This window comes from Salvelinus namaycush, chromosome 33 (assembly GCF_016432855.1).
Source record: "Salvelinus namaycush isolate Seneca chromosome 33, SaNama_1.0, whole genome shotgun sequence".
NCBI lineage: Eukaryota > Metazoa > Chordata > Actinopteri > Salmoniformes > Salmonidae > Salvelinus > Salvelinus namaycush.
In genome coordinates this window covers 9,552,057-9,572,104 of record NC_052339.1, presented here as the reverse complement: position 1 = coordinate 9,572,104, position 20,048 = coordinate 9,552,057, and positions in this window count along the sequence as shown.

Genomic DNA, 20,048 nt, shown 5'->3' with positions numbered 1-20,048 from the left:
TAAGAAGATGCTCTGAAACGTCAGGGTTTCTAGTCAGGTCTCATACACCTTCCTGCAGGTCCCCCAGCCGTAGAAACACTTAGGCTGGAGTTACCAAACTAAATTAAGCCACTATCAAAGATGCTAGGTGTTTTAAGGCAGAGCATCAATCATATGTTCCACTGGGATACTGGTAGTTGGTGGTTTGTGTTGGATGATGTTTTATAGACAAAACTTAAAGCAGTTACTACTAATGCAAAGGACAATCAATTGTGGAGTCATGGCTCACGTAGCTCACTGCGCAGTGTGTGGTAGGCCTATGGTTTATTACATTTTTGTTACGTAATAAAAATCCAGCCTAGATCTATTCCTTTGTGATATAACATTTGTGTAAGTAAGCTGGTGTGGATATACTGCAGTTGTCACCTGAATAGACATACAAAGAGGTTTTGGCCCTTCCTTTCCATTCCCCTTCCCCTTTGAGTGGTCAGCTCGCTTTGCTTTGCTCTGCGGAGGAGAAAACCACTGTGTTCCCATACAGTTATGTCTCCAGCCTTCCTGGATGCACTGATATGGATTGGTGGAAGTGAAAGGCTTCATCATTCCTGCCTTTCCTTCTGCCCCTGCCATCAATCTTGCCTTGCATGGGTGTAGTCCTGAGTGACACAGAGCTGAGTTGCTCTCCCCTATCTCCCCTTCCTGTTCCTCCGTAAAAACATCCATAATGCACCAGGTGAACCTGCCTGTCCGTTAGGTGTAACTTTAACACGTGCTGGTGGTCTGATACCAATAATCTCACCCCTGCACATTGTCCCTTCTGCTTTGTCACTCTATTTCACTCTGTATCGGAGCAGTGAATTATTACAGGAGTATAAAACCATGCAGGGGCATCTGCCATGGTCACCATATCACCTGCCATTGGTTTGAGACTGGGAGGGCTGCAAAAATGTCCTCATCCCTTATTCAATTGTTCTACACTTTCTTCCCTGTGTAAGATAAATATGTAGAGTGAAATAATCAAATCAAATTGTACTTGTCACATGCGCCGAATACAACAGGTGTAGATCTTACAGTGAAATGCTTACTAACAAGCCCTTAACCAACAATGCAGTTTTAAGAAAATACCCCCCAAAAAGTAAGAAAAGTAATAATTAAAGAGCAGCAGTAAATAACAATAACGGGGCTATATACAGGGGGTACTGGTACAGTGTCAACGTGCGGGGGCACCGGTGTCGAGGTAATTGAGGTAATATGTACATGTAGATAGAGTTATTATTATAGATAATAACAGAGAGTAGCGGCAGCGTAGAAGAAGGGGGGGGGGTGCAAATAGTCTGGGTAGCCTGAACAAGAACTGTTCTGGTGTCTTTTGGCTTGGGGGTAGAAGCTGTTTCAACTGAAGTTATTCAACTGAAGTGCTCTGAGGTTTATGTGGTACCTACACTGCCAGTGTCTCTTATCTATCTTCTTTATTTGTTTTCTGGTGACCGTAGCCTAATTGCACATTTGATAAGTGGTGACTGGATGTAGAAACGCTACTTGCTCCCTTGCTTACCATGATCAAGTAATTAAATCATACCTCAACTGCTCTGCTGATTACTTACCCCTTGTCTTTCTATGCCTGACTCATATGTGAGGAACGACTTGTTAAATGAAAATAAGAACGTCAATTTTAATGGGCTAAGTTCAACAAGAGGATAGTAGATTGGACAACTTGACACATTAAGTAATATCATTATCTTCCACATAGTAACACTTTGTATCATACTATGTGAGTATGAAATACCTTACATGTAAACCGCATCAAAACATACCATCTTACTAGTACAGGTAAACTGATAGAAAACAACACCTTGCATTCAGTACTATGAAAAAAACAACATGAATGGAGTATTATCAAACTTGCTGTAAAATTTGCAAGGCAAGGCCAAACATTGCACTCAGACAGTTTGGACACTGTATCAGGAATAGGGTGCCATTTGGGACAAAGCCGTTGTCAATCTGCCTTATTTACACTTCACTCTGATGCAGTTAATGAGAGACATAAGCTTTGTGTTGGAATGTTGTTCACTTTTTGACTTTCAGGGTCATGTGACACACTCTGTGAAAAGCTTAGATAAGATGGCAGGGCTGAGGAGGGCGCGTGTCTTGCTGGTTCCGACTCGACTTTGCTTTATGTCTATTTTGGCGTTAATTATTACTTTGATTGTTCAGAATGTTTGTTCAATAATTTCTTACGACCGAAACACACTTCTGGATCATGAATCAGAAGCTACACACTTCTCTCAGTCTCTCAGATCTCAAATATTACATTTGCTCCCCACACAGCAGGCTTACCTGTTGCTGCTGACAAAGATGACCGAATGCAAAGCTGTCAATGAAGAAGAGGAAGGGAAGGGGACTCCAAGCACAGTCTCTTCTTCCTATTGTCATCCTGATAGCTATTGTCCAATTGCTGGAAAATAAACTTTTTGAACTCAGAGCAAGGCTTCAATTTGCAGAGACATGGCTTACGAACAATATACTTGACTCTGTTGTTCAGCCAGACAGCTTTTTAATTTTCCATATGGATTGAACAGCGGCTTCTGGTAAGAGTAGGGAGGAGGGGTATGTTCCTCATCTGCAATTCCTGGTGTACCGAAATTGCAAACTTCTCAAGCCCATGATTACACGACCTGGAGTTTCTGATGCTAAAATGCCAACCCCACTATATGCAGAGGGAATTCACGTGTGTTATTATCACAACTGTGTACATACCGACACAAGCAAAACCCAAGGCGGCACTCCACGAACCGTACGAGATCATTTGCCAGCAAGAATTCTCTCACCCGGAAACAGTCTTAAATGTCGCGGGTGATTTTAACACAGCAGGTTTAAAAATGTTTTTCCAAAATATCACCAACATGCATCCTGCCCCAGAAGAAAATAATGATGTGTGTTGGGCCATGTACAGTATATACAAACATCCATGACACATATAAAGCCCTCCCCCGCCCCCACTTCTTCCAATGAGATCACATCTCTCTGTTCCCACTACCAGACTACAAGCAGCAACAAAGAAGGAGCCACCAACACAGAGAAGGACTTATGTTCAAAGATGAATGAGTACAAGGCAAGCAGGTACGAGCTCTGCAAATACATTAGGGATGCAAAAAGACAATACAGACTCAAACTTGAATGTATGTTTGACAACTCAGACTCATGTGGCAAGGACTACATTCTATCACTGACTACAAAGGCAAATCCAGCTGTGTAGTGCCCAGCCTCCCCATCTGCTTCAAGGAGAATGCCATTGTCTCAGTGCCGAAGAAAAACAAGGTGACATTGCCAAATAACTATCGCCCCGTCACACTCACCCTGGTCATCATGAACTGCTTCAAGAGGCTGATCATGGCCCACATCAAGGACAGCATGCCAGACACACCGGACCCACTCCAATTTGCCTACCACTCCAACAGATCCACGGAAGATGCCATTTCTATAGCAATTCACACATCTGGACAAGAGGAAAACCTACAGTATGTTAGAATGCTGTTCATTGACTACAGTTCAGCATTCAACACTATTGTTCCCTCCAAGCTCGACACCCAGCTCAGAGTCTGGGTCTTGACGCCATCCTCCGCAACTGGATCCTGGACTTCCTGACGGGCGGACCACAGGCTGTGAGTATTGGCAATAACATTACACAGTACCATTCAAAAGTTTGGACATCTACTCATTCAAAGGTTTTTCTTTATTTTTATTATTTTCTACATTGTAGAATAATAGTGAAGACATCAAAACTATAAAATAACACATATGGAATCATGTATTAACCAAAGAAGTGTTGGATAAGTCAAAATATATTTTAGATACTTCAAAGTAGCCACCTTATGCCTTAATGACAAGTAGTTTACACACTCTTGACAATCTCCCAACCAGTTTCACCTGGAATGCTTTTCCAACAATCTTGAAGGAGTCCCCAAATATGCTGAGCACTTGTTGGCTGTTTTTCCTTCACTCTCTGCGGTCCAACTCATTCCAGACCATCTCAATTGGGTTGAGGTCAGGTAATTGTGGAGGCGTCTGGAGGTGTGTTGGTCATTGTCCTGTTGAAAAACAAAAGATAGTCCCACTAAGCGCAAACCAGATGGGTTGGCGTATCGCTGCAGAATGCTGTGGTGGCCATGCTGGTTAAGTTTCCCTTGAATTCTAATTAAATCATTGACAGTGTCACCAGCAAAGCACTCCCATACCATCACACCTCCTCCTCCATGCTTCACGGTGGGAACCACTCATGTGGAGATCATCCGTTCACCTACTCTGCATCTCACATAGACACGGCGGTTGGAACCAAAAATCTCACATTTGGACTCATCAGACCAAAGGACACATTTCCACTGGTCTAATATCCATTGCTCGTGTTTCTTGGTCCAAGCAAGTCTCTTCTTATTATTGGTGTCCTTTAGTAGTGGTTTCTTTGCAGCAATTCGACCATGAAGGCCTGATTCACGCAGTCTCTTCTGAACAGTTGATGTTGAGATGTGTCTGTTACTTGAACTCTGTGAAGCATTTATTTGGGCTGCAATTTCTGAGGCTGGTAACTCTAAAGAACTTATCCTCTGCAGCAGAGGTAACTATTGCTTTTACTTTCCTGTGGCAGTCCTCATGAGAGCCAGTTTCATCATAGCGCTTGATTGTTTTTGCGACTGCACTTGAAGAAACTTCCAAAGTAATTGACATTTTCCTGATTGACTGACCTTTATGTCTTAAAGTAATGATGGACTGTCGTTTCTCTTTGCTTATTTTAGCTGTTCTTGCCAAAGTATGGACTTGGTCTTTTACCAAATAGGGCTATCTTCTGTATACCACCCCCTACCTTGTCACCACACAACTGATTGGCTCAAATGCATTAAGAATTAAATACATTCCACATTTCCTTTGAACAACGCATACCTGTTAATTGAAATGCATTCCAGGTGACTACCTCATGAAGCTGGTTGAGAGAATGCCAAGAGTGTGCAAAGGTGTCATCAAGGGAAATGGTGGCTACTTTGAAGAATCAAGTGTTTAACACTTTTTTGGTTACTACATGATTCCATATGTGTTATTTCATAGTTTTGATGTCTTCATTGTTATTCTACAATGTAGAAAAAATAAAAATAAAAAAATTGAATGAGTAGTTGTGTTCAAACTTTTGACTGTGTACTTTATACATTATCCTGTATTATAATTATGCTAAAGTATTTATTCTATTCTACTGAGCCATTTACTTTATGCTCTTATTCTTTATTTTATTATTTCTTATTAATATTTAATTGCCAAGGAACCTGCAAGTAAGCGTTTCGTTGGACGGTGTATATCATGTGTATCCTGTACATACAACTAATACAACTTGAAACTGAAACTTTAAACAGATTTTGAGCAGCATGTGAGATGATAATGCTGTGTTCACAATGTGTGGGTGGTATGTTGCATACATCCATACACTGTTAAGAAGGGCCTAAACTATGTTGCATTTTGAATTATTATTTTTGGGGGGGGTTTTGCTGTAAAGTGTGCTATAAATGTGTTTAATTTTCTTGGAAAATGTCATTAACATAAACATTTTAATAACATCCAATAGTTATTTGGAGAGCATATCTGATACGGGCCAATAAGCATTCATAATAATTAATAAAGTTTTTTTTACTTTGAGAAAGGTTCTTCTTAATTATATAAAGCCACAAATGGATTCATCATTTGACTTCATTTGACCTTAATCATATTATAATAATGTAGAATGTAGACACAAATATAATACTTTTTTGTATTTACATTTTTCTGAAATATTGTATGAAAATATGCAATTAACATTAAATATGCACATATTTGCATAACGCAAATCCATTTTTCTGGACACTGGATAAAGTCAGCCTAAATATTGTTGTTACATTTCGTTAAGACCCTCCAGGACCAGACTTGTCCAGAGCAGATTGCTGGTAAATCCTTTTTTCAAATCTACATGTATGTATGTAAAATGCATTTTTGGTGCAGTTTTCCAAAGCAAATGTTATCATGAATAAAACATTAACAAAGTATCAACAATCTTCCTGAATGGCAAATCTGGAGAATATATCTAAGGATAACCACATAACATTTAATGAATGCAGATGCTTCTGAAGCTGAAAAAAAGGTGTTGGTGTGTGGGAAGAGTCTGAATTTCAGGAGATGACAAATACACTGAATTTAAACGACCAAATGCCTATTTAGACCCAATCACCATCTCTTCAAAGTAAGTTACTAAATATAGCCCAGTTTGAAATATTATCTATGAAATGGGCTTTTAAATTATGTGCAATTTAATGTAGTGAGCTTTGCAATTATTGATCTATGTCCATTTTAAAGTGGTTAAAATTCATTAAAATGTTGATGATGGTAGTATGATAAACTAAAGAAAATATACATTTGAATCAAGTTTTGAAATTTGAATGTTTACTTTTTGAAAATACTTTTATTAATTGACCAAAATCTGAAAATTGATAGGTCGATGCAAAAATGTAATTTCATCCTGTGGTGCTTGGCCTTAAGGATTACAGTTTTTATTTTGTATTTCTTCCACTTTAACATTACAGAGTATTTTGTGTAGATTGTTGACCAAAAATGACAAATCAATTTTAATCCCACTTTGTAACACAAAATGTGAAGATATCCTAAGGTTCTGAATTCTTTTGCAACACTTCTTCCATGACAGTTTTTCACCTTATCGATGATTTCTCTCTTGTATACCCACGTTCCTACACACACTTCCTTAAAGGAAGCCATAATTCAATGTGGGCAACTAAAACTTGCACTGTGAATAATTATGTACAAAGGGTGAGCATGCATTACATTTCAGTATACACAATGTAGTGAGTTTTGTGATTACAAATATAAATTGAACTGCAGCATAAGCAAAAAAGAACAACAATATGTGTTAGGTTAATTCAGTCAAACATGGAAAAACTATGTTTGTTGAGATTTGTATATATACTGTCTACTTCAGAAGGCCTCTAAGGTTTATTAAAAAATGGTTGAAGAGTTTTTAACATAGAAGATACATGCATGATGAAAACATTGCAATGATTCTTCATCCATACACAAGCTACTGCATTGAATGTGCAAGGGTCAAGACTTCCCTGTTTTTGACCGCTTCTCTTGTTTTGACAAGATAAATCATGGTCTCCAAGGATGAACATTGGCAGACTAGCATGACAAGCTGGCCTGACATGTCACTCTATGATAAGGATACACTCTTGAACTATCATTTGCCTGTTCACCATGGCATGTCACTTGTGATTTGTGGCCAAGGCTAATGTAACAGCATGAGGGGACAGTAGAGGGTAGCTGTACAAGACAATGATTCCCAACTGTGGGAGTCGCGGGAGGATTTTAAGGGGTTGCAGGACTTGTGCAAGAATATATAAAATATATATATAATAATAATATTATTTTGCAAGGTAACCGCCGCGCCCAAACTTTTATTTTATAAGGATAATGCTGCACCGCTTACTGTTGCTGACTTTATTCAACATTACCGCCACACACAGGCGTGCGCTGCACTGCTTATTGTTGCTGACTTTGCACGTCCAGCACGTCCGCAGTGAGGGAATGGCTATGTTCGGACTCGAGGGTTTTTCGCGCTGCACACACTCACTGACCAATACAATAATGTCCTCGCCCCACACACACCCACACACTGATCCAATAAAAATGTAATTCTGCAACATTGTTTTGTTTTAAATGTGACACGTCCAATCAGATAATACACATCTTCTTCTGACAGCTAGCTTGATTGACAGCTACCTATGCAGATGTGTTCTGCAGGCATTGCACACGTGGATAGTTAGCTGTCATGTCATTTAAATCATGTACGCTAGCTGTCAGAGTAAAATCATGGACAACTTTTTAAAACGTGCAGCTCCCTCTTCATCTACTGCTGCTTCCAATGTCAACAACAAGGCAGACAACCCGGTCCCTGTCAAGAAGAGAAAATACAACCCGACTTGGTTTCACTATTATAGAAGACAGGTAGGATGAGTGTAGACAGCTGTGCGTCCTATGCTATGAGCTGTTAGCTAATGAGAGCATGAAACCCTGCAAAATGAAAAGGCATCTGGACAACAAGCATCCAAGCCACAAAGATAAGACAGCTGACTTTTTTTGAAAGAAAATGTAAATATCTGGATGCCTCACAAGATTCATTGAAGAATGTCTGCAAGGTACAAGAAAAGTCACTTTGCGCATCATACCTTGTGGCCCAGTGCTTTGCCAAGTGCAAAAAAGCCCACACCAGCGCAGACGATCTCATGCTCCCTGGTGCGAATTATATGTGCACTGAAATCTTGGGAGAGTCAGCCAGCTGCCAACAAACTTAAAACCATACCCCTATCCAATGACACCATGAGAAAAAGAATCCAGGACATGTCTGAGGACATAACGCGCCAGACATCAGAGCGCATCAGTTCAAATGTCAATTACGCACTGCAGTTTGATGAATCCACAGATGTGACTAACCATCCAATTCTAATGGTCTATGTCAGACATGTCTGGGATAATAACTTTGAGGAACAGTTCCTTTTTAGTGCCGATTTGCCTACCAACACCACTGTAGTGGCTGTCTTTAACAGACTGGATATGCACCTGTGCTCCGTGGGCCTCGCCTGGGTGTGTCGGTGTGACCACAGTTGGGGAAGCGGTGAGGATGGGAAAGCACTCTGGAGTAGTAAAGCGGATCCTGGAGAGTGCACCAAGTGCGAAGTGGAACCACTGCTTCCTACACAGGGAGGCATTGGTAGCGAAGGACATGGTGCCTGAGCTCCACGACTTTCTCCAGGATGTGATCAAGTGTGTCAACTCTATCAAAAAAGTTCCACGAAAAGCAGGCCTTCTGGAGGGATATGAGGAGCGAGCACCCGCAGGTGCCATATCATGCAGATTTCCGCTGGCTTTCCAGGGGTAAAGTGTTGGGTCGCCTTTTTGAGCTTCAAGTGGAGATTACTGCATTTCTTTCAGAAAACAAGGCACCTCTGGCTGAACATTTCGATTGTGAGGAATGGCTCGCAATGGTTGCCTACCTGGCGGATATTTTTGATCATCATTCGCTCAATGTGTCAAAGCACGGGACGGGGGCACAATCAATTTGAACAGAGGGACAACATTTTGAAGATAAAGCTTACCGTTTGGGCAAATCATGTTTCTAACGGGAGGATTGGGATGATTCCCAATGCTGATTTCGAGATTCAGAATCTGATCAACAAAGTGCACAGTGACCCTGAAAAAAAAACAGTTAAACAGCATCTTGGTAAGCTGCAGGGAAAGTTTTGCAACTACTTCCCGGAGGAAAACAGGAGACAAGACGACTGGATAGAGGATCCCTTTCGAGTGGAGATGACAAGTGTCACATTGCCAAGCAATGAAGAGGATCAGCTGGTTGAGCTGTCATTTGATCGTGGACTGAACATGCGCTTCCCGGAAATGACACTGCTACTGTTCTGGCGCAGTGTAGTGGGAGAGTATCCTGCTCTCGCCTGTCATGCAATCAGAATCATGCTACTGTTCAGCACTACCAATCTGTGTGAAAGTGGCTTCTTTGCTATGGCCGTTGCTGAAAACTAAAAGCAGAAACAAACTGGACAGCCAGTATGACCTCCGAGCTGCTCTGTCAACCAGCACCCCAGACATCAATTAACTTGTCAAACTGAAGAAACACCCCCACTTTTCCCACTGATAGGCCAAACACAGGCACAGGCAAACGCTCACGCACTCACTCACTCACTCACTCACTCACTCACTCACTCACTCACTCACTCACTCACTCACTCACTCACTCACTCACTCACTCACTCACTCACACAATAAATACACGGGTACATAAGTTATTGTTCAGTATTATAATTAGTATTGTTAATTAATTCTGACATTCATATTACATTTATTGAACTAGTTAACTTACACCTTTAAAAAAACTTTTCAAGGTTGTGAAACTATTCACATGGTAATTGCTGATTACGATATCCTAATGTTTTTAATTTTTTTTATTTTAAACACTGGTACTGTATGTGTTGCTGTTCATTAACATTATTGGACTGGTTTTGATGTGATGTTCTCAATCTGATAATTTATTACACCCCACTCCTGAACTGGTTGCAAAATGAAATGGCTTACTCCCCTGAATTGATAATAAATGTTTTCTCAGTTAATATGGCTGTGTAATGACTTTCTTTAATACCGTAATAGTAGCCCATTGAGACAGAGTCTCTTTTGCAAGTGAAGCCTGCCCAAGAAGGCAGCTGCAATACAACATTACAAAATGCAATCCTCAAAAGTCCATAATATTGGGTTGCGACCCAATTGTCATTGTCAATGTTGGGTCCCAGTTGATAACCACTGGTATAAGACATCATATGAATGATTTGTAATTATTAAGAATCTTTAACTCTCGTTATCACACCAATACAGTGCATTTGGAAAGTATTCAGACCCATTCCCTTTTTCAACATTTTGTAACGTTACAGCCTTATTCTAAGATGACACAATTATTTTTTCCCCTCATCAATCTACAATCAATACCCCATAATGACAAAGTGAAAACAGGTTTTTAGAATTTTTTGCAAATATTTTACAATTAAAAAACAGTAATGCCTTAATTACATAAGAAATTCAGAGACGTTGCTATTGACCTCAGGTGCATCGGGTTTCCATTGATCATCCTTGAGATGTTTCTACAACTTGATTGAAGTCCACCTGTGGTATATTCAATTGATTGGACATGATTTAGGAAGGCACACACCTGTCTATATAAGGTCCCACAGTTGACAGTGCATGTCAGATCAAAAACCAAGCCATGCGGTCGAAGGAATTGTCCATAGAGCTCTGAGACAGGATTGTGTCGAGGCACAGATTTGGGGAAGGGTACCAAAAATGTCTGCAGCATTGAAGGTCCCCAAGAATACAGTGGCCTCCATCATTCTTAAATGGAAGAAGTTTGGACTCAGCAAGACTCTTCCTAGAGCTGGCCACCCAGCCAAACTGAGCAATCGGGGGAGAAGGGCCTTGGTCAGAGAGGTAACCAAGAACCAGATAGTCACTCTGACAGAGATCCCGAGTTCTTCTGTTGAGATGGGATAACCTTCCAGAAGTACAACCATCTCTGCAGCACTTTATGGTAGAGTGGCCAGACGGAAGCCACTCCCCAGTAAGAGGCACATAACAGCCTGCTTGCAGTTTGCCAAAAGGCCCCTAAAGGACTCTTAGACCATGAGAAACAAGATTATCTGGTCTGATGAAACCAAGATTGAACTCTTTGGTTTGAATGCCAAATGTCACATCTAGAGGAAACCTGGCACCATTAAGCACGGTGGTGGCAGCATCATGCTGTGGGCATGTTTTTCAGCAGCAGGGACTGGTAGACTAGTCAGGATCGAAGGAAAGATGAAAGCAGCATAGTACAGAGATGTCTTTGATGAAAACCTGCTCCAGAGTGCTCAGGACCTCAGATTGCCCCAATGTTAACCTTCCAACAGGACAACAACCCTAAACACACAGCCAAGACAACACAAGAGTGGCTTCGGGACAAGTCTCTGAATGTCCTTGAGTGGCACAGCCAGAGCCCGGACCTGAACCCGATCGAACATCTCTGGAGAGACCTGAAAATTCCCCAAACACAGGTGTGCCAAGCTTGTAGAGTCATACCCAAGAAGACTCGAGGCTGTAATCGCTGCCAAAGGTGCTGCCAAAGGTTCAAAAGTACTGAGTAAGGGTCTGAATACTTATGTAAATATGTTTATTTATTTATTTTTTATATAAATTTGCAAATATTTCTTAAAACCTGTTTTTGTTTTGTCATTATGGGATATTGTGTGTAGACAGATGAGAAGGGGAAAAAAACGAATCCATTTTAGAATAAGGCTGTAACGGAACAAAATGTGGAAAAAGTCAAGGGGTCTGAATTATTTCCTATAGCACTGTACAGTACGTGTCCCAAGTCCAGATGTTTGTGTTCGTGACCTACATATTGCTAATGCTTATTGAATATTTACATAGACTTTAGAGTATGTCTGGAGGGCATACGGAGTGTAGTTACTGTAAACACATGACTCTAAATTGTAGGCTTGATAGAGCAGTAGCTCTGGAGTCCAAATGTCATCACAGCCTTATATTGGCATGTTGAGTTGCCGTATCTTTAGAAGTTGTAGAGACAGTAAAGGGTGTTTTATGTGTTGTATTACAGTTTTCATTTTACCAATTCTATTTTATTGGGGCAGTTTACTGAGTAAATTACCATGCAAACTTCCATACCGTATATACTCCATTCAGACACTTCCTTAAGCAAAAATCACATGATTTCACATGTGGAAATTCACGTAATTTCGCACTTGAAATGTGTCGTGAAATAATGTGAAAACATATTTTTTGGAACACTTCACACATGACATTTCACATGTAAAACATTTCACAGGATCATGTTTTCACAAGTGCTTTTGTCAAATGTCTAGGTTCAGGATATCAAATATATAAAAATGTTGCATCCCAATGTTGTTATTTAACATTTATTTGACTTGAGATCATGTTTTCACATGTGCTTTTATCACATGTAGTTTCATGTTATCAGATGTTGCTTTACATGTTGTCACACGTTATCACAAACTTCCCGTGATCAGTGAGATCACATGGGAAAACATGTGAACACGTGAAATGCATGTGCTTTTTTCCATAAGGACTGTGTTTTTACTGTAATTTCAGAATAGCTTTATCCAGAAGTGTATTATTGGTAAGAAATGCAAGTATAACAATTTGTATATATCAAACTAATGAATTGTGATAGCAATAATTATTTTCATTATACTTGCATGACGCAGCAAAACCTGTGGAAGAGTGGTTGGTCGACAGGCTTTGTGTGTGAAAAAGGAGGAAGATGAATGTTACCTGTTACTTGGTTTGTTTTCTTTCGCTCTGCAATTTATCTTGTCTTTCTTAAACATCTATTCTACAATTCTAATGAGACCAAAGGATCTGCTTAAGTACTGAAATCTACCTAATTTAACTTATTCATCTGTTAGGAGAGATATATCCATAATCTAGCAGACACAGGTCATTTTGCCAATTATTTATTTATTGACCTGTATGCTGACGTGAGCGTGCCTAATGTGAATGCACTCAAAAAATATTAGATGTAATACATTCACATATTTCAGTTGCACCAAATAATGATCTGTTCTCCAACCTATTTTAATAGTGCTATATGTATTGTAAATGGTACAATGCTATCTGTGTAATGGGATTTCTCCTTCATTGTATAGACCTGTCCTTGAATGTAATTCACCAGAGGTAGCACCTCTGCACCTAATTTCATTAAACAGTAGATTTTGCCAACTCAGCGAACTGAAAATGATGTATTTGACCTTGGTCTCAGCAGGGGGCTAGGAAGGGGTAAATGGTGAATCAGACCTTTTGAGCTGGCTACAAAAAATGCACAGGGCCTCGTTTTAAAACCAGCCATGGCGAGCAAACTGAGCTAGCTAAGAGACTGCTTGCCCCACTCACCACACTTTTCTCATTTCATTTTCTGCTCAACTGCAGTTCAATGTGAAAAAATGATATTTGTTCCAACACGCTGTGGATTATTATTCAAACAGAGCCTTATTATGAGATGATAGAGTTAAAAACAAATGTAGAAACCAAGCCTACCGCTATGATCATACTGCTTATGCTAATGATTCCTAGTGTGTGTGTGTGTGTGTGTGTGTGTGTGTGTGTGTGTGTGTGTGTGTGTGTGTGTGTGTGTGTGTGTGTGTGTGTGTGTGTGTGTGTGTGTGTGTGTGTGTGTGTGTGTGTGTGTGTGTGTGCATACAGTCATGACTCATTCAGAGGGGGTCCATGGTTCTAACATCGCAGGGTGTTGATGGAAGCAGATTGGCAGACTGAGGCGAGGGAGTCAACACTTTCTCATAGCCTTATAATAGTTAATTGAATCTACTCAGTTAGGGATGGATTCAGTGGTCTAATCTCCTCATCTTGAAATAACGTGGCTTAGTAGATATTGGAAATTATTACAATAATTATAGCATTGAATTAAATGCATGCAGACATATTGTATACAAGCGGAAGTGTGTTTGGAATTTCTGCCTTGGGGCTGCTTTCTGACCATGAATATGTTTTCTAACATCATGTATGATTTAATCTGACCATCCTCTGCTCAATGAACAATGTACTGTTCTATTGATAGTTCTAATACCATTATGTAGCCTACAGATGGAGGATCTTAATTTGACCAGTATTGTCACAGATTTGGTATGGGCCCTCGGATCCTCAAAAAGTTCTACAGCAGCACCATCGAGACCATCTTGACTGGCTGCATCACTGCTTGGTATGGCAAATATGCTACAATCGACAGCAAAGCACTACAGAGTGCGGACAGCCCAGTACATCACTGGGGCTGAGCTCCCTGCTACCCAGGTCCTCTATATCAGGCGGTGTCAGAGAAAGGCCCCAAAAATTGCCAAATACTCCAGCCATCCAAGCCTTAGAATGTTCACACTGCTACCGTTCGGCAAACGGTACCGGAGCATCGGCTTTTGGACCAACAGGCTCCGAGACAGCATCTATCCCAAAGCCATAAGACTGCTAAAAAGCCATAGGACTGATAAATAGTTACCCAGACAATCTGCGCTGACCCTACCTTGCACTGACTATATAAACACTCACAAGACTATATACAGTGCATTTGGATATTATTCAGACCCTTTCACTTTTTCCACATTTTGTTACGTTACAGCTTTATTCTAAAATTGATGAAATAAATCATTTTCCTCAACAATCTACACACAATACCCCATAATGACAAAGCAAAAACAGGTGTTTGCAAAGAAATGTTTGCAAATGCATAACATTTTTAAAAAGACCCTAAGCACACAGCCAAAAAAATGCAGAAGTGGCTTCGGGACAAGTCTCTGAATGTCCTTGAGTGGCCCAGCCAGAGCCCGGAATTTAACCCGATCTAACATCTCTGGAGAGATCTGAAAATAGCTGTGCAGCGACGCTCCCCAGAGGATCTACAGAGAAGAATGGGAGAAACTCCCCAAACACAGGTGTGCCAATCTTGTAGCTTCATACTCAAGAAGACTCGAGGATGTAATTGCTGCCAAAGGCGCTTCAACAAAGTACTGAGTAAAGGGTCTGAATACTTATGTAAATGTGATATTTTCAGTTTAAAACCTGTTTTTGCTTTGACATTATTGGGTATTGTGAAAAAAAACTATTTCATCCATTTCAGAAAAAGGCTATACTAATGACATCTAACCCATTGTATTCGACGGATGTGACAAATACGATTTGATTTGAAAATAATCCTTCAGCAAAAGGATTTGAGTGTTGCTTGATCTGTCGATAGGCTATTAGCTGGTCAAAATTAGGCTGCATGAGAAGTGGAATACGTGTTATCAGTGAATTTATGTAAATCACGAAGCTTATCTGCATTTCCTGTGATGCACGAAAATTGTAAGCAACAACAGTGTAATCAAATTAAGATCCTAAATCTGTATGTTCAAATGTACTGTGGTTTATGTTCAAATGTTATCATGGGTTGCAATTGATAACAACATGTAAACAAGCAGCATCCTTATTGACCTCCAAATGCGAAATGAAGCTGTTTATAAAGTGTGTGTGTGTGGGGGGGGAGAAAAGGTATGAACTTTCGTTGTAAATCTTTAGAGCCTCAATTCGATGTGGTGAATGTGGCGGTGCTGCTGTGTTTTTGTCATCTGGTCCTGAATACTGAAAACAATCCCTGGCAACAGAGGTGACAGGGACCATTAGGGGTGCAGAGGGTGATGTGTTTTCAATTAATGGGGAAGTCCCTCTTTATTTTCCCCTGCATTAAAGTCTTCCTCGCTCTAGAAAACCCTGGTGTTCTGTTTGAATTGAATAAGGATTCCATAAGTATGAGGGGCCTGGCTACCGGGCTACCCCAGCCCCTTTCATTTATTTATCTGATAACCAGTCTCTAAAGAGCCTCCCTGGATCCTGTTGCTAACACTCCATACCATAATTGTGTCCAAAATAGCACCCTATTCCTTATGTAGTGCACTTGGGATACATCCCGTGGCTCTCCTTCCCTTTTCTGAATATTCGTTTTACTCTTCCGAGGCCTCAGTCTCAAATCCCAAGATAATCTAATGAACACTCTGCTAGTCCCCACCATTACTCTGGAGTGGTCTGGGCGCTCAAAGGCATTTATAAAGCTACTTAAATACTTGCGCTCTTAACACTGAACTGGAGTGACACGGGCAGTACTTTCAGAGCATTTAATGAAAGTAGTCTTGACTTGAAAGGGTAAGAATCCTCCTCTTGACAGTGTGGCTGGTCCGGTTATGCTGTTGTCCACATTAAGGAGGCTGGCTATACTGAGAGTCAATAGATGTATTATTACTGTAAGGTTAGATTAATGGCAGAAGGTGAACGCTAAATTGCTAATAGGCAGCTGCCACTATGCCTGGGTATTAATGTATGATGTAGTGCTGCTGTCCACAGAGTTTATTAGCATTCAACAAACATCCATTATACAAAGTCAGGCCAGGGCCCAATATTTAGAGGGAGTTTGGGTATTAGAAGTATTTCAAGCTGTTTCAGTTAATTAATTGGCTGTCGTTTATTAAATAAATAACTTTTTGCCACTCACTGAAGGTCTCTTAGCATAGTAATCAAGCACGTCATTCTTCATATTAGCACCTCTAACGTGGTAACTTTAATCACTCTGCTAGGTATTAAAGGTGGCCTATTTCAGGTACACAGTACTCAAGTGAAATAGCTGCCAAACGGTTATCATGTGGAGGTCACAGGGAGGCTGAGTCATACAAGTGCAATAGCCTGGATGAACAATCAACAGTCAGTCTCTCTCTCTCCCGTGATGGTGTTGACACACTGAGGCAATAATTTAGTATAGTACAAGATACTGTTAAATAGATGATGAATTATATGTAAATTTCTCTTCCCATGTGTCATAGTTAGTGAAGTTGATGAGTGCCTAATACCTCAGCCTCATTTCCTTCCTTGGTATTGACAAGCTAAAGACTAGAAGTTCTCTCATATACACTGAAAAAAATAACGGTTCTGAAATGTTTTTTCCTCAGCTCTTAATTATGGCTGCAATCCCGGTAACGGGATGATATGACAACAGCCAGTGAAAGTGCAGGGCGCCAAATTCAAAACAACAGAAATCTCATAAATAAAATTCCTCAGACATACATGTGTCTTATACCATTTTAAAGGTAATCTTGTTGTTAACTTATTCTGGCTGCAAGCCCGAGGCCGGCCACAATATGACAACAGCCACTTCAAGTGCAGGGCGCGAAATTCAAAATATATTTTTTAGAAATATTTCACTTTCACACATTAACCTGTTTGGGCTGCAGGGGCAGTATTGAGTAGCCAGATAAAAGGTGCCCATTTCAAACGGCCTCGTACTCAATTCTTGCTCGTACAATATGCATAGTATTATTACTATTGGATAGAAAACACTCTCTAGTTTCTAAAACCGTTTGAATTATATCTGTGAGTCAAACAGAACTCATTTGGCACAAACTTCCTGACCAGGAAGTGGAAAGTCTGAAATCGAGGCTCTGTTCTACTTCCTGCCTATAAATGGGCATGATACGTATTAGTATACATGCACTTCATAGACCTTCCCCTGGATGTCAAGAGGCGGTGAGAGAAGAAATTGAGTGTTTATCTTGGTCTGAAGTGGAATACAAGCTCTTTGTATGACGTGTCCCCCATTTCCAGTTTTCTGGAGAGCGCGAGGAGGTACCTGGATTTGCCTTCTGTTTAGCTGCCGTTATAGGCGACTACTATCTCCGGCTTTGATTTTATTAGATACATGTGACCATATCATCGTAAAGTATGTTTTTTCAATATAGTTTAATCAGATTATTGAAATTTTTTCGGGAGTTTTGCCGTGTTCCGTTCTCTGACTTTGTTGACGATGGAGAGATTCGTGCCACTTGGCTAGTGTGCTTGCTAAATCGAGAGGGAAAGTGGCCGTTCTAAATCCAAACAACGATTGTTCCCGACAAAGGACCCCTTGTCCAACATTCTGATGAAAGATCAGCAAAAGTAAGAAACATTTTATGATGCTATTTCATATATCTGTCATACATGTGAATTAGTCGTCGGCTCCCAACTTTTGGGTACTCTAGCTATACCGAAGCTGGATGTCGTAATGAAGTTATTTTTTAGAATTCTAACACTGCGATTTCATTAAGAACTAATGGATCTATCATTTCCTATACAACATGTTTTTTTTAGTTATGTTTATGAATAGCTATTTGGTCAGAATATGTGTGTCAGAAAAAGTGTCAGAAAAATATCCGGACGTTGTGGGAAATAGTAGCTACGTTAGCACAATGTGTAACCACTGATTTCAGCTCTAAATATGCACATTTCCGAACAAAACATAAGTGTATGTATAACCTGATGTTATAGGACTGTCATCTGATGAAGAATATCAAGCTTAGTCAAAAATTATATATCTTTTACTGGTTTGTCACGATCGCTAACTTTTACTGCTGGGGAAGGGCTTGTGTTTCTGGCTATTGTGGTAAGCTAATATAATGCTATATTGTGTTTTCGCTGTAAAACACTTAATAAATCGGAAATATTGGCTGGAATCACAAGATGCCTGTCTTTCATTTGCTGTACACTATGTATTTTTCAGAAATGTTTTATGATGAGTAATTAGCTATTTGACGTTGGTGTCTGTAATTATTCTGGCTGCTTTCGGTGCAATTTCTGATTGTAGCTGCAATGTAAACTGATTTATACCTGAAATATGCACATTTTTCGAACAAAACATAGATTTATTGAATAACATGTTATAAGACTGTCATCTGATGAAGTTGTTTGTTGGTTAGTTTGGTTGGTTCTTGGTTAGTTAGGTTGGCTTTGTGCATGCTACCTGTGCTGTGAAAAATGTCTGTCCTTTTTTGTATTTGGTGGTGAGCTAACATAAATATACGTGGTGTTTTTGCTGTAAAACATTTAAAAAATCGGACATGTTGGCTGCATTCACAAGATGTGAATGCTGTATTTCATATGCTGTATTGGACTTGTTAATGTGTGAAAGTTAAATATTTAATATATTTAAATATATAAATAATATAATATATTTAAAAATATATCTTTTGAATTTCGCGCCCTGCACTTGAGCTGGCTGTTGTCATAAGTGTACCGACACCGGGCTGCAGCCATACGAAGTTAACAAGTCCAATACAGCAAATGAAAGGTACACATCTTGTGAATCCAGCCAACATGTCCGATTTTTTAAATGTTTTACAGCGAAAACACCACGTATATTTATGTTAGCTCACCACCAAATACAAAAAAGGACAGACATTTTTCACAGCACAGGTAGCATGCACAAAGCCAACCTAACTAACCAAGAACCAACCAAACTAACCAACAAACAACTTCATCAGATGACAGTCTTATAACATGTTATTCAATAAATCTATGTTTTGTTCGAAAAATGTGCATATTTCAGGTATAAATCATAGTTTACATTGCAGCTACAATCAGAAATTGCACCGAAAGCAGCCAGAATAATTACAGACACCAACGTCAAATACCTAAATACTCATCATAAAACATTTCTGAAAAATACATAGTGTACAGCAAATGAAAGACAAGCATCTTGTGAATCCAGCCAATATTTCCGATTTCTTAAGGGTTTTACAGCGAAAACACAATATAGCGTTATATTAGCTTACCACAATAGCCAGAAACACAAGCCATTCCCCAGTAGCAAAAGTTAGCGATCGTAACAAACCAGCAAAAGATATATAATTTTTGACTAACCTTGATAAGCTTCATCAGATGACAGTCCTATAACATCAGGTTATACATACACTTATGTTTTGTTCGAAAATGTGCATATTTAGAGCTGAAATCAGTGGTTATACATTGTGCTAACGTAGCATCTTTTTCCCACAACGTCCGGATATTTTTCTGACACTTTTTCTGACACACATATTCTGACCAAATAACTATTCATAAACATAACTAAAAAATACATGTTG